Source organism: Pongo abelii, chromosome 6, assembly GCF_028885655.2.
Source record: "Pongo abelii isolate AG06213 chromosome 6, NHGRI_mPonAbe1-v2.0_pri, whole genome shotgun sequence".
NCBI classification, from domain to species: Eukaryota; Metazoa; Chordata; class Mammalia; order Primates; family Hominidae; genus Pongo; species Pongo abelii.
Window position 1 is genome coordinate 11,788,060 of NC_071991.2, and position 13,135 is coordinate 11,801,194.

The 13,135-nt window shown below is 42.1% G+C and overlaps 1 protein-coding gene across 14 annotated transcripts in view; it reads left to right on the forward strand.

The window, feature by feature from the left end:
• The window catches only part of CUX1 (cut like homeobox 1), a 467,346-nt gene that overhangs the window by 262,492 nt on the left and 191,719 nt on the right, over window positions 1-13,135 (forward strand). The window lies entirely within an intron of this gene.

Consider the following 13,135-nt stretch of genomic DNA (forward strand, 5'->3'; position numbering starts at 1 on the left):
ACATGGTGAAACCTCGTCTCTACTAAAAATAGAAAAATTGGCCGAGTATGGTGGCGTGCACCTATAATCTCAGCTACTCAGGATGCTGAGTCACGAGAATCGCTTGAACCTGGGAGTCGGAGGTGGCAGTGAGCCTAGATCATGTCACTGCACTTTACCCTGGGCAACAGAGTGAGACTGTGTCTCAAAAAAAAAAAAGTGACAAAATCTTACGATTTCGTTAGAAATAGCCCCTGGTTTTCATGCCAAGATGTTCATCAATGTGCCACTTGGTAGCCTTCTCGAAGGCGATAGAAATGTGGCCGTTGCAGCCTGATTCTGTACGGTGACTCCAGTCCACGTATTCCAGGTCTCCTGGTGTTGGCAAACAAGACCTGGGACCCAGGGCCCCTCCGGAGAGCTTCCTGTAACTTCGGTAGTGGGAGACATGCGGGATCCCTTTACAAATCCTCAGTTTGCCTTCATAAAACATCTTCATTCATGTGATTAAGAAGCAATCACAGGCCCCAAACAAAACAAGACAGAAAGAGGAACTGGGTCTGGAAGAACAAAGCCCCGTGGGTGGTGGATAATGTGCTGACTCCTGTCCAGGATACAGGTCCCTGGCCCCAAGCTGGTCCTGAAACAGCCTCGGGGGACGAGGCTATATGCTCTGTCCCAGTTACACTCAGGCCCCGGCATTAGGGAAATTGGAAACCAGGCATGGAAGCAGCCCCTACCTTCCTCGGCCAGGTTCACAAACCTGGGGCTCAATCCACCTCTCCATGTAGGACACTGTATGTTTGCAGGCTGAGGAATTGGCCACCACTGTTCTAAAGACAAGCGGGCATGACAAGATGGGCGTTAGGCCCGTTGCTGCCAGGTTTTGGCGGCTGCCGTCCTTCCCAAGGCTTTCCCTTCTCCATCCATCCTCCCCCCGGTCCCTCAACACAGCACTAGAGTGAGAACACCCTGGATGTGACTTGGGGACTCCTCCTCGGTGTGCTTGCGTGGAGAGTGGAGAGGTGCGTCGCTTGTGACCCGCTTTGCCGTGACCGGGGTGGTCCTGGCGTGCCGGGTATCTAGACAGCTTTTCATCAGTCGCTCATCAGCATGCTAATTGCCGTATGACTAATTATGCCCTGAATTCCAGTTGATTTTCTTAATGAGACAGCTGGGTTAATTATGTAATCGTATGATTACATTAGCCTAGAGTGCCCTGGCGAAAAGTAGCGTCTGCCGCACTGTGATGTCATCGCGGGGACGGTGCTCACAAGGGGGACATTCATCCTCAGGCTGGTGGCAGGGGACGGCCCCCGTCGCCCGCAGAGCGCACTGTGCAAACATGAGCCTCGTGTCTATTAAGATTGGCCTTTTCAGCCCTCACAACCTACAAGAAAAGCAGTTCACCACCAGCAGTCTCCTCGCCACCCTGCGCCCTCTCCACGCCCCCAGCCGAATCCAAAAGCCGCCTGCAGGCCTCTGCAGCTCTTCTGAGATCCAGCCATGTGTCCTTTCTTCTCACAGGACCTCTCTGCACAAGGCTGTTGGGCTTTATCAGGGTACCCCAGCACTTCCTTCGGAGTGATCCGAAGAACTCAAAGCAAAATGTTTGCATTAAAGTCCCAGAGCGACTTAGTTTACGATAACATATAAACAAGCCCTAGACTGGCCCCGACCTTAGATCCCACTGCGCACCCCAGATACGCTGTTTCATTCCTTCTTTCTGCCCTGATCTCTAACACACATCATATTTACTAGGAAAATACATGACCGATACCTTCTGGTTTCTGGCCGCTTCACTACTCCCCATCACAGCAGAACTCCCCTGGGAAGTGACTGCCTGCTGAATCCACTTCTTCACCTATTTACACTCTTCCTCCTTAGACTTTTGTGGCTTTCTCCTCTTCCTCTGCCAGGGCTCTAAATGTTGAAGTATGCCAGGACGTTATTCTTAGCCTTTTCCTTTTCATTTACATTCCCTCCCTAGGTGACTTCTAAAACTCCACATGACCAAAAGAGAATGATCAGTTCCCCCCACGTGCTCCCAAGACAGTCAGTGGCATCACCATTCACACAGGTGCTTTGGCCACTGATATGGTTTGGCTCTGTGTCCCCACCCAAATCTCACCTCAAACTGTAATCTCCACATGTCGAGGGAGGCGATTGGATCATGGGGGCAGTTTCCCCGTGGCTGTTCTCATGATAGTGAGTTCTCGCGAGATCCGATGGTTTTATAAGTGTTGGGAAGTTCCACCTTTGCTCTTCTCTCTCCTGCCGCTTTGTGAAGAAGGTGCTTGCTTCTCCTTCACCTTCTGCCATGACTGTAAGTTTCCTGAGGCCTCCCCAGCCATGTGGAACTGTGAGTCCATTAAACCCCTTTGCTTTATAAATTACCCAGTCTCAGGTATTTCTTTTTTGAGACAGAGTCTCACCATTGCCCAAGCTGGAGTGCAGTGGCACAATCTCGGCTTGCTGCAACCTCCTCCTCCTGGGTTCAAGCGATTCTCCTGTCTCAGCCTCCCTGAGATTACAGGCACCTGCCACCATGCCCGATTAATTTTTGTATTTCTAGTAGAGACAGAGTTTTGCCATGTTGGCCAAGCTGATCTCGATCTCCTGACCTCAGGTGATCCATCCGCCTCCGCCTCCCAAAGTGTTGGGATTAGAGGCATGAGCCATCACGCCTGGCCCAGGTATTTCTTTATAGCAGTGTGAAAATGGACTAATACAGCCACAACGCACAACTCAGCCTGGGTTCCCTTCTTTCTTTCACACGCAATAGCCAGGCTGTCAGTAAGTCCTAGTGAGCCAGCAGCCTCCAGAATGTATCCCAAATTCGGCCACTTACCCTTCAGCCACTGTCACCTAGTCCAAGCCACCTGTCTCTGTCACCTCACTGCACTCACACCTCCACCTAACGTCCTTTGCACAGCAGGCAGACGGGTCTACGTCAGTGGTCTCCAAACTACTTTTGCTTATGCACCTCAAGAGTAAAAAAGTTTGAATTGGGCCAGGCACGGTGGCTCATGCCTGTAATCCCACCACTTTGGGAGGCCGAGGCAGGCAGATCACCTGGGGTCAGGAGTTCGAGACCAGCCTGGCCAACGTGGTGAAACCCCGTCTCTACTAAAAATACAAAAATTAGCTGGTGTAATGGCAGGCGCCTGTAATCCCAGCTACTCAGGAGGCTGACGCAGGAGAATTACTTGAACCCAGGAGGTACAGTAAGCCAAGATCGCGCCACTGCACTCCAGCCTGGGCAGCAGAGCGAGACTGTCTAAAAACAGATACATACATACACACATACAATGAAATGTACTCATTTCAAGTGTGCAGTGTGATAGCGTGGCCACCTTCACAGTCAAGATGTAGAACATTTCTGTCACTTCAAAAGTTCCCTTCTGATCCCAGTACCCAGCAACTGCTGTTCTGCCCTTTGTCACTTCTGGAGTTGTATAGAAGTGGAATCATTTGGTCTGTGGTCCTACATCTGGCCTCTTTCACTCAGTGCAGTGTTTTGGGATTCATCTAAGTTGCTAGTATCATTAGTCCTTTCCTTTTTATTGATGAATGATATTCCACTGTGTGGATATATACCAATTTGTTTATCCAACAGGTATGTTGACAGACATTTGGTTGTTTGTGGGTATTATGAATCAGTCTATAAACATTCATGGAGAAGTTGTTATATAGGTATATGTTTTTATTTCCCTTAGGCAAATACTTAGGATGAGGGTCAGGGTACCTGTACATTTTACCTGATAAGAAACGCCAAGCTGCTTTTCAATGTAGATGTATCACTTTATTAATTTTTTTCATTTTCTTTTCCTCAGGATAGCAAAGTTACAGTTGTATTATTTTATCCCCTCATGAGAAATTGAGAGGAGTTCCAGTTGCTCCATGTCTTTTGTTTCACTGGTTATTTTCTAATTTTAGACATTCCTAGTGAATGTGTAATGTATTTCGCTACGATTTTAGTTTGCATTTTCCTGATGATTAATGATGCAGAATATTTTTTCATGTGCATTTTTGCTTTCATAGATTTTTATTTATAAAGGTTTCAATCCCTTGCACATTTGAATTTTGGAGACAGGGTCTTGCTGTGTTGCCTAGGCTGGAGTGTAGTGATGCAGTCATAGCTCACTGCAGCCTCAGTCTTCCAGGCTCAAGCGATCCTCCCACCTCAGTCTCTCGAGTAGCTGGGACTACAGGCATGTGCCACCACACCCGATTAATTTTTTATTTTTTCTAGACATGAGCTCTAGCTATGTTGCCCAGGCTGGTCTCAAACTCCTGGGCTCAAGCAGTCTTCCCACCTTGGCCTCATGAAGTGCTGGGATTATGGGCATGAGCCACTGCGCCTGGCTTCTATATACGTTTTAGATTCAGCTTGTCAGTTTTTACAAAGGAGCTTTCTGTGATTTTGATTAGGATTCCATTGTATTTGTAGATCAATTTGAGGAAAATTGACAACGCTATTTATTCTTCCAGTCTAAACATAATATATTTATTTAGTTCATCTTTAATTTCTCTGAGCAGTATTTTACAGTTTTGATGTATAAACCTGGCACAGATTATGTTCAGTTTATTTCTAAGTTTAAGTCATGTTTTTGAATGTTATATTAAAGGGTATTTTCTTTTTAAAAAAATCTACAATCTGTTTATTTAATTATTATTATTTTTAATCTCGCTTCATCACCAAGGCTGGAGTAAAGTGACGCGATCTCAGCTCAGTGCAACCACTGCTTCCCAGGTTTAAGCAATTCTCCTGCCCCAGCCTCCTGAATAGCTGGGACTACAGGTGCCTGCCACCACACCCGGCTAATTTTTGTATTTTTAGTAGAGACAGGGTTTCACCATGTTGGCCAGGCTGGTCTCAAACTCCTGACTTTGAGTGATCTGCCCACCTCAGCCTCCCAAAGTGCTAGGATTACAGGTGCAAGATTAAAGTTTATTTTCTTTGGAAATTTATTTTCCAATTGTTTGTTGCTTTTATATAGAAATATAATGAATTTCATATATTATATAATTTTTACATTTTAACAAATAAAATATATAAATATATATTTTATATTATATAATGTTTATATAATAATAATATAGGTGACCTCTTAATGCTCACCTATTAGCTCTAGAAATTGTTTTCAAGTTTTCTTGAATTGTCCATATGCCCTTGAAGACAATATATACTTTTTTTTTTTTTTTTTTTTGAGACACAGTCTTGCTCTGTCACCCAGGCTGGAGTGCGGTGGCACAATCTTGGCTCAGTGCAACCTCCGTCTTCTGGGTTCAAGCAGTTCCCTGCCTCAGCCTCCCAAGTAGCTGGGATTACAGGTGCCCGCCACCACGACTGGCTGATTTTTTTGGATTTTTAGTAGAGACGGGGTTTCACCATCTTGGCCAGGCTGGTCTCGAACTCCTGACCTCGTGATCTACCCGCCTTGGCCTCCCAAAGTACTGGGATTACAGGTGTGAGCCAACGCACCTGGCCACAATATATACTTTATAGATGTTGGATGGAATGTTCTATAAACATCAGTTAGGTCAAGTTGGTTGATAGTGTTGTTCATGTTTCCTGTATCCGTACTGATTTCTGATCTATAATGCTGTATATTTATTTTCCTGGCTTTTTTTTGGCACTTGCTACCTGTATATAATGTTGACTAGAACTAGAGAAAGCAGACATCCTTGCACTGGACCCAACATTAGGGAAAAGCATTCAGACTTTGATAATTAAGTGTAATATCAACTGTAGATTTTTTTGTAGATGCCATTTATAAGATGGAAATTCTCCCATTCTCAAATGTTAAACAAATCTTGCATTCCTAGGATAAATCTTACTTAGCTATGCATTTTATGCATATTATGCATTTTATCATATATTTTGTGCATTTTAAAATTTGCTGGATTCAATTTGCTACTGTTTTACTGAGGACTTTTGCCTTTAAATTTATGAGGAACGATATGGTTTGGCTGTGTTCCCACGCTATCTCATCTTGAATTGTAGTTCCCATAAAACCCACATGTCGTGGGAGGGACCCGTGGGAGGTAATTGAATCATGGGGGGTGGTTACCCCCATGCTGTTCTTGGGATAGTGAGTGAGTTCTCACAAGATCTGATGGTTTTATAAGGAGCTTTTCCCGCTTTGCTTGGCACTCCTTCCTGCTGCCATGTGAGGAAGGACATGTTTGCTTCTCCTTCCGCCATGACTGTAAGTTTCCTGAGGCCTCCTCAGCCATGCTGAACTGTGAGTCAATTAAACCTCTTTCCTTTATAAATTACCCAGTCCAGGGTATGTCTTTATTAGCAGTATGAGAGCAGACTAATACAGAAATATAGAACTATAGTTTTCTGGTTTTTTTCCTTTGAATGTCTGTATAGGGTTTTCACTTTAAGGTTGCACTGGTCTTGTAAAATAAGTTACAAAGTGCTCCCCCTTTCCTCTATTTGCTGAAAGAGTTTGTATAAGATTGCAGTTATTTTTTTCTTAAAACTTAATTCATCAGTGTTGCCATCCAGGCCTGGAATTTTCTTTATGGCAAGTTTTTAAATTATAAATTAACTTCTTTAACAGATGCAAGGCTATTAAGATTTTTAAATTTCTTCTTGAGTCAGTTTTGGTAATTTGGAATTTTTAAAGGAATGATCCATTTCATCTAAATTATCAAATTTGTTGGCATAATATTGTACATAATATTTTATTAACTTTTAAATATCTGTAGGATGTGTAGTGATGTCCTTTCTTATATTTCCTGACATTAGAATTTGTGAATCCTCCCCCCAGGCTTTTTTCCTTGGTTAGTCTGGCTAAAGGCTTATCAATTTTAAAGTTGTTTAAAAATAGAACCAGCTTTTGTTTGCATTGGTTTTTCTCTTTTTTTTTCTCCTTGTTTTCAGTTTCGTTGCTTTCTGTTCTTATTAGCTACCTTCTACTTACTTTGGGTTTAATTTGCTCTTCTTTAGGAGTTTTACTAAGTGGGCATTGTTTTATTTCATTGTGATCAGAGAACATGTTTGTATGATTTCTGTTCTTTTGAATTTATCAAAAGTTGTTTTCTCATCCTATACATCGATGAATGTTCCATGTGTACTTAAAGAGAATGTGTATTCTGTAGTTGTTTGAATGGCATGTTCTAGAAAAGTGAGATCTGTTTAGTTAGTGGTGTTCTTCAAGTCTCTTATATCCATATTGACTATATAAAAATCATAATATTAATTAATGTGAATGGCTTTTTTTTTTGTTTTTTTTTTTTGAGACAGAATCTCACTCTGTCGCCCAAGGTTGAGTGCAGTGACACGACCTCGGCTCACTGCAACCTCTGCCTCCCAGGTTTATGCAATTCTCCTGAATGTGGATGGCGTTTTGAAATCTAATTATTATTTTGGATTTTTCTTTTTTCTTTCAGTTCTGTCAGTTTTTGATTTGCATAGTTTGAAGCTTTGTTTTGGGGGAAATATACCTTTAAGATTATTATATCGTCTCTCAATTGTTTGATTCTTTTAAGTTTATACAGTGACCTTCATTATTCCTGGAAATATTCCATATCGTAAAGTATTCTTTTTCTGATTTTAATATAAGCACTCTGGCTTTCTTTTGATGAGAGTTTTTATGTTATATATTTTTTCTATCCTTTTACTATTAACCTGTCTGTATCTTCATGTTTAAGTTGTGTAAATAGCTACATCTTGCTTTTTTATACATTCTATCTGCCTCTTAACTGGAATGTTAGATCATTTACATTTAATGTAATTATGGATAAAGTTGGATTGAAGTCTACCATCTTACTTTTTCTATTTGTCTTGCCTGTTTTTTCTTGTATTTTTCCTGCTTTTGATTAACTGATTTTTTTATGTTTTTATCTCCCCAATTATCTTATTAGCTATAACTCTTATTTTCTTAAGGGTTACTTTAAAGTGAAAAGTAAGCTGGCCATGGTGGCTCACACCTGTAATCCCAGCACTTTGGGAGGCCAAGGTGGGCAGATCACCTGTGGTCAGGAGTTTTAGCCCAGCCTGACCAACATGGAGAACCCCTATCTCTACTAAAAATACAAAATTAGCCGGGCATGGTGGCACATGCCTGTAATCCTAGCTACTCAGGAGGCTGAGGCAGGAAAATCTCTCGAACCCGGGAGATGAAGGTTACAGTGAGCTGAGATCGTGCCATTGCATTCCAGCCTGGGCAACAAGAGCAAAACTCCATCTCAAAAAAAAACTGAAAAGTAACCATCTTTAACTTATCATTTTATACCTACAAATAATATACCACTTCACATACAATATAAGAATCTTATAATACATTGTCACTTTCTCACTCTTGTTCTTTGTGCATTTTTACTGATTTTACTTCTACCTATATTATAACGCTATAATACATGGTTACTATTTTTTCTTTAAGCTGTTATCTTTTAAAGAAATTTAAAATGAAATTATAATATTTTATTTTTACTTATCTATTTACCGTTTCCAGTGTTGTTTATTCCCTTGTGTGGATTCAAGTATGCACATGAAATCATTTTCTTTTGGTCTATAGAATGTCCTTTTAACATTTTTTATGATATAGGCACACTGGCAATGAATTCTGTTAGTTTCATTCATCTGGGGAAAAAAATACGTTAATCTCACCCTTTTTTTTTTTTTTTTTTTTTTTTTTAAGACAGAGTCCTGCTCTGTCACCCAGGCTGGAGTGCAATGGTGCGATCTCAGCTCACTGCAACCTCCATCTCCCGGGTTCAAGGGATTCTGCTGACTCAGCCTCCCCAGTAACTGGGATTACAGGTGTGCACCACCACGCCTGGCTAATTTTTGTATTTTTAGTAGAGACGGGGTTTCTGCATGTTGGCCAGGCTGGTTTCAAACTCCTCACCTCAGGTGAAATGCCTGCATTGGCTTCCCAAAGTGCTGGGATTACAAGCATGAGCCACCGCTTCCAGCCACCTTCATTTTTAAAGAGTATTTTTTGTCAGATATAAAATAGTTTCTTGGGTCTGCCAGTCATGGTGGCTTATGCCTGTAATCCCAACACTTTGGGAGGCTGAGGCAGACAGATCACTTGAGGTCTGAAGCTGGAGACCAGCCTGGCCAATATGATTAAAGCCCTGTCTCTACTAAAAAAACAAAAATTAGCTGGGCGTGATGGTGCACACCTGTAATCCCAGCTACTCGGGAGGCTGAGGCAGGAGATTCTCTTGAATCCAGGAAGCAGAGGTTGCAGTGAGCTGAGATCGTGCCGCTGCACTCCAGCCTGGGTAACGGAGCAAGACTCTATCTCAAAAAATAAATAAAATAAATAAAATTAAATAGTTTGTTAGTGGTTTGGGTTTTGGTTTTTTCTCTCTCTGGACTGACTGTTTCTGAGACAGGACATCTCCAGTAATCCATATTTTTTTTTTAACCTATATACAATTAATCTTTTTCTCTCCACCATTTAAGATTTTCCTTTTCTAATTTTGATTTCAGAAACTCTCTTACGCTTACTGGTGTTCTTTGGGTTTATCCTGCATGGAGTTTGTAGAGTTTCTTGAATGTTTAGGCTTATAGCTTTTATGAAGTTTGGAACATTTTGCCACTGTTTCTTCAATACACCCTTTCCCCCTGTCTGGGAAATGTATGTTTGGTTGCTTAATTTTGTTTCATAGGTTGCCGAGGTTTTACTAACTTTTTTTTCAATCTTTCTCTCTGTGTATTTCTGTTTGGTTTGTTTCTGTGACTATATCTTTAAATTCACTGATCTTTTTCTTTCACTGTATCTAATCTATTTTTCAGCAAATCAAATGAATTTTTTTCATTTCACATATTTTAGGCTTCACAATTCAATTTGATTCTTTATGTTTTCTGTTCCTCTCTGTATTGTATTCATATTTTTCTTTAAATCCTTGGACATGCTCATAATGGATGTTCTAGTCTGCTTCTTCCATTATCTCTTGTCATTTCTGGTTCTGTTTTTATGAAGTGATTTTTCCCCTGATCATCCTGCTGCTTTGCATGTCTAGTAATTTTCTATTGAATTTTAGACATCATGAGCTTTAACTGGATTTTGTTGTCTTATTTAAGTTTGGGCAGGCAGTTAAGTTACTTGCAGGTCAGTTTGATCATCCTGAGACTTGTTTGTAGCTTTTTGGAGTGGATATGGGCAAGCCTTGAAGATGAGTTGAGCCCTCCACTCAGGTGGGACACTTCCAGTGTCTTTACTCTTCAACAAGTCCTTGCTCTTCAACAAGTGTGTCCTCTCTGGCTGGTCGCAGTTGGAAAGTCCTCCAGCCCTCAAACTGTGGGGGGTTTTCAGCTCAGACTTTCCTTTCTATTCTTGCCTGGCCTTAGGAGTTTCACCCTGTGTGTAGGCACTTTAGCTCTTGGCAACAGATTGCCTCTCTGCAGATTTCTGTAGCTCTTGTCCCTCCTTTTCAGCGCTCTGCCTTGCAAGTTCCAATTGCTGCAGCCATCCAATCTTCTGATGTGTGTCCTTCAATGGACAGGGAGACCAACACACTCTGCTTGGGTTTTTTTCTTCATTGTGATGCAATCCAGAGAGTTCTTGCTGCCAGGAAGGGTAGCATAGGGCTCGTCTCATTTGCTTCCCTTCCTTCAGGGAAGTCTTGTTCCACCAGTTGTCCAGCGTCTGTAAATAGTTGTTTCATTGACTTTGCCTAGTTTTCTAGTTGTTTGTGACCAGAGCGCAAGTTGAGTATCAGTAGATCTGTCATGGCCAGAAGCAGAGACTCCAAGTTCTGTTAATTTTGATTTTTGGATTTCATGGAAATGGCTGGAAAAAATAACTTACAAAGATAAATAGATTCAAACCAAAGAAACACATTATTGGCTATCTTTACAAAAATAGGATTCATATTTATGAAATCTAGGTATAGGTTGAGTGTCTTTTATCCAAAATGCTTGGGATCAGAATGTTTTGGATTTGGGATTTTTGAATTAGTGATACTCAGCTTGTACTAATTATGAGAAGGTATTTGTTGAAACTCAGCTAGTCAATTTTCATTTTCCATGATACAATTTTTTTTTGGTTTTTTTTTGGGTTTTTTGTTGTTGTTGTTGTTGTTGTTTTGTTTTTTGAGATGGAGTCTCTCTCTGTCGCCCAGGCTGGAGTGCAGTGGCGCAATCTCAGCTCACTGCAAGCTCCACCTCCCAGGTTCATGCCAGCCTCCCGAGTAGCTGGGACTACAGGAGCCCGCCACCACACCCAGCTAATATTTCTGTATTTTCAGTAGAAACAAGGTTTCACTGTATTAGCCAGGACGATCTCGATCTCAATCTCCTGACCTCATGATCCGCCCACCTCAGCCTCCCAAAGTGCTGGGATTACAGGCGTGAGCCACCACACCCGGCCTCTTTTTTTTTTTTTTTTTTTCTTCTAGCTTTTCAGAAGATCCTGCGTTTCTTATATTAATTAACAAACGATTTGAAACTTCTTTTGGCAAATGTTTACTCAGATTTGAGTTGGTAAATAATAGTAGATAACATTTATTGAGTGTTAACTCTGTGTGTGGCAATTTTCTTAAGTTAATCCTCACGACAGCACCATGACATTGGCACAGTTACTATGCCCAATTTATAGATGAAGAAACTAAGGCACAGAGGGGTTAAGTAACTTGTCCAAGATTGCACAACCAGTAAATGAGAGAGCTGAGACTTGAACACATGCAGCCTGGCTGATACTGCAGACCATTACACTACGCTCCCTCTTGTGTGATATAAGGCATTGAGCCATTTTTGTAAGAGGTGCTGTCTTTGCCCATCAGTATATAGATGATGGGAACATTTCCATATATTCACTTTTAGAATGCTGTCACTGTAGCATGAAATAGTTATTTTCCTCAACAAGCATTAAAGCACCACATTTATTGCAACAATTTAGAGTATGTGTTTATTTTTTCAAAAGTATCTGTCAAGCGGCATATTACTGATATGATAGCCATTTACCATCACAAAACAGGGCAGGTAATTTGGGTCCGTTAGCTTGCTTTTTTTTTTCTTTTCTTTTTTTCTCTCTGTTTTGAGGACAGGGTTTCGCTCTGTTGCTGAGGCTGGAGTACAGTGGCATGATCATAGTTCACTGCAGCCTCTAACTCCTGGCCTCAAGCAATCCTCCCACCTCAGCCTCCCTAGTAACTGGGACTACAGGTGTTTTCCCACCATGCCCAGCTAATTTTTTATTTTTTATTTTCAGAGATGAGGTCTTGCTATGCTGCCCCAGCTGGTCTTGAACTGCTGGCCTCAAGTGATCCTCCCACCTCAGCCTCCCAAAGCACTGGGATTACAGGCACGCACCGCCCCACCCAGCCAGGATCACTTAGCTTTTCTAAAGAAAATCGTATAGCTCATCTTTAAGCTTAAAACTCTTACATACTTTTGCCAAGAGAAAACCAACAAACCATTGTGTGGGTTGAAGTACTACAGTTTTGGTTTGGTTTGGTTTGGTTTGGTTTGGTTTGGTTTGGTTTGGTTTGAGATGGAGTCTTGCTCTGTCACCCAGGCTGGAGTGTAGTGGTGTGATCTCGGCTCGCTGCAACCTCCACCTCCTGGTCTCAAGCAATTCTCCTGCCTCAGCCTCCCAAATATCTGGGACTACAGGTATGCGCCACTACACCCAGCTAATTTTTGTATTTTTCCTGGAGACAGAGTTTCACCATATTGGCCAGGCTGGTCTCAAACTCCTGACCTCAGGTGATCCACCTGCCTTGGCCTCCTAAAGTGCTGGGATTACAGGCCTCCTAAAGTGCGCCATGCCGTCCATCTCTGGCTGCTTCTTGACAGGAACAGAATAGCATCCAAATTCTGACCATTGGCTCATTTCAGACATTGTACTTTCAGCTCTAGCATTTAGTTTGCTTCTTTTTATATCTTCTTTTTCTCTCCTCCTTGCACTCCTATTTTTCTTAAAATCCTTGTGCGCAGGCTCCCTCTCCCTGATGTCTTTTCCCTTCCTGTTCTCCCTCTCCTTCCCTGGGACCACACTGGCTTCTCACTATGCCTTGACCATGCCCTGTTCACAGCTACCACAGGACCTTTCACTAAGCGCTGCCTCTGCCTGGGGTGAATCCTTGCAGTGCCAGGATTCATCCCCGCTCACTTCTTCAGAGGCCTTCCCTGTCCCCTTGTCTCTAGGACCCATTCCCCTCACTCCCTGTGCCTCTCCTT